Source organism: Numenius arquata, unplaced genomic scaffold (genome assembly GCF_964106895.1).
Source record: "Numenius arquata unplaced genomic scaffold, bNumArq3.hap1.1 HAP1_SCAFFOLD_400, whole genome shotgun sequence".
Taxonomy (NCBI): domain Eukaryota; kingdom Metazoa; phylum Chordata; class Aves; order Charadriiformes; family Scolopacidae; genus Numenius; species Numenius arquata.
In genome coordinates, this window is record NW_027414051.1 from 1 (window position 1) to 3,219 (window position 3,219).

At 44.0% G+C, this 3,219-nt stretch overlaps 1 pseudogene; it reads left to right on the forward strand.

Moving 5' to 3' along the window:
* The first annotated feature begins 1,635 nt into the window (after positions 1-1,635).
* Positions 1,636-2,625, forward strand: LOC141477712 (olfactory receptor 4D1-like; annotated as a pseudogene).
* The last annotated feature ends 594 nt before the right edge of the window (positions 2,626-3,219 follow it).

The window sequence follows — 3,219 nt, forward strand, 5'->3', positions numbered from 1 at the left end:
TTAACTAGCCCCATGGTGACAGAATCTTGAATCTGCTAATTATTATTCTTTTTTTGAATGACCGGAAGTTCAAGGTGATTTGAGATTTTATTTTCTTCTGAAATCCCAGCACCTGCCTTAACATAGGCATCAGTGATCTTATAAGGGAAGGTTGTTCGTGTCTTCTGTTGGAGGTAAGTTTGCATCCCCTACTTCTTTGAGTAGACCTATGCTGTATTATCTTGTAACTTGACAATGACATGCTGGAGCTTTTCTGCAGTTGGATCACAGAAACAGCAGATTTCTGGAGTTACCAACCATCAACCTAATGCTGCCAAACCCACCACTAAACCATATCCCTCAGCACCACGACTATCCATCCTTTAAATGCTTCCAGGGATGGGGATCCCACTACTTTCCTGGGCAGCCTGTTCCAATGTTTGATAACCCTTTTTGTGAATAAATTTTTCCTAATATCCATCCTAAACCTCTCCTTGAGGTGCAACTTGAGACCATTTCCTCTTCTCCTATCACTTGTTACTTGGGAGAAGAGATTGAGCCCAAATTCTCTATAACCTCCTTTCAGGTAGTTATAGACAGCTATAAGTTCTCCCCTGAGCCTCCTTTTCTCTAGACTAAAGAACCCCAGCTCCCTCAGCCGCTCCTGATAAGACTTCTTCTCTAGACCCCTCACCAGCTTCATTGCCCTTCTCTGGACACACTCCAGAATCAAAATGTCTTTCTTGTAGTAAGGGGCAATAGATATCACAGAATCACAGAATCTTCTTGGTTGGAAGGGACCTTTGAGATCATCGAGTCCAACCAACAACAACAACAACAAAAAACCAAAAAAACCCACACACAACACCAGACACCAAAACCAATACCAAACAAACACGCACAACCACACACCACACCCACCCACAAACAGATGCAAACCAACAATCTCGGGCACTAGAGCATGCCTTGAAGTGCCATGTCTACATGTTTCTTAAAAACTTCCAGGGATGGCGACTCCACCACCTCCCTGGGCAGGCTGTTTCAGTGCCTGACCACCCTCTCAGTGAAATAATTCTTCCCAATATCTGATCTAAACCTCCCCTGCCGCAACTTCAGACCATTTCCTCCGGTCCTGTCATTATTCCCTTGGGAGAAGAGCCCAACACCCACCTCTCCACAACCTCCTTTCAGGGAGTTGTAGAGGGCAATGAGGTCTCCCCTCAGCCTCCTCTTCTCCAAACTAAACATGCCCAGTTCCCTCAGCCTCTCCTCATAGGACTTGTTCTCTAGACCCCTCACCAGCTTGGTGGCTCTCCTCTGGACACGCTCCAGCAGCTCAGTGTCCTTCCTGTAGTGAGGGGCCCAGAACTGAACACAGTCACACAGCAACAGATTGAAATGCAACCTGTTTGTTTGAAGCGCAACAGACACTAATTGGAACATACTAAATTACTAAATATAAGGGATTTTTTTTGTTTGTTTATTTTTTCCATGACACTGGTCATATACTTGAACAGGTCCCTGGAGTTTGTGAGACTTGATTTCTAGAAGTCATGTCTAACGTAAATAATTTTACAATTCTGTGTTATAGTGATTCTGTACTCCAATGCATGTTTATAACCACATTTATTGCTCTTGCTGGTGCAGGGATCAAGAATGGAATCAAAGAACATCACCACCACTGTGACAGAATTTGTCCTGTGGGGCCTGACACAGAGTCGCAAGCTGCAGTATTATCTCTATGTGACCTTTTTTCTCATCTATGTGGTAACCTGGCTGGTGAACTTCACCATCATTGCAACTGTAGCTGCTGATCACCAGCTCCATACACCCAAGTACTTCCTCTTGGCCAACTTGGCTTTCCTTGATGTCAGTGATTCCTCAATCAATACTCCCAAACTGCTGTCAAACCTCCTCACCCAACATACAATGATTTCATTCAATGAGTGTTTCCTCCAGATGTTCTTCTTCTATTTCATTGCTGGTGCAATGGCTTTTTTCCTTGTTGGGATGGCAATTGATAGATATGTGGCCATCTATGAGCCACTGTGTTACTGGTCTGTCATGAACTGTAATATGTGCACGGGATTGGTGGCAATTGCATGGTTCAGTGGATTTGTTCACTCTGTTGTACAAATTGGTTTTCTTCTCCAGCTACCATTCTGTGGCTCCAATGTACTGGACAATTTCTACTGTGATGTCCCTCAAGTCTTCAAACTGGCCTGCACTGACACCCGCATAGCTGAACTACAGATGGTATTTAGTAGAGGAGTGATTCTCATTATTTTTTTTTGTAGTCTTGATTATTTCTTACACTGTCATCTTGCTGAAGAAAAGGACATGCATCACAGAAGGGAAGCAGAAAGCCCTGTCTACTTGTGGAACCAGATAACTGTTGTGAGCTTAATATTCATCCCCTGCATTTTCATCTATGCTTGGCCTTATAAGAAATTCCCCATGGACAAGGTGGCCTCCATTGTTTGTACTGTGGTCACTGCAGTGCTAAACCCCATTATCTACACACTGAGAAACACTGAGATGAAAAAGGCCATCAGGAGAACACTGAGGAAAATCTTTCTCTCAGGAGAGATACAGAAACTAGATCAGCCAGCAGATCCAAAGACATCAGATCTGGTGCTTCCATGAGAAAACTGCTCACCACTGAGATTCCTGCTCCTTCAGTAAGTGGGCAAATTTCTAGATGTCAGATGGAGACAACATTCCCCTCACATCAGCTTAGGAAGGTCAGTCACATGTTTTCTTCTTCTTCATGGAGTGTGCAGTATGGTGTAATTTGTAGGGCCTGATGAGAGTTTTCTGTAAAAAAATCACCTGCAAAAACAGCAGCATGGCACACCCTGGATACTGACCTGGATACTGACCATACAAGGTCAAGGCCCTGACCAAGACCTTGTTCTCTCCTGTTGAAATCACGGCTAGACCTTCCACTCTGGCACACCCCTCACTTCTCTTTAGCAATCTAGTGTAGTTTTATTTCTAGGTTAACGCATCTGAAGGCCAGCTTGGTAAAGCTGTCTTATTTCTGCCTGTCACATAATTACAAAAGGTCTTTATGTCCCTGTGTCAGCTGTAGGTTTAGTTTACTCCCTTTTTACACCCTTATCCTCACTTCAGGTGGACTGTATGGCTTTTAGGATCCCTTCTGGAGTGAAGCATCGTGGTCCCACATTAGACAACATGGAGGTAGTTGAGGGATAAGATTGTCCCAGTGATCACTCA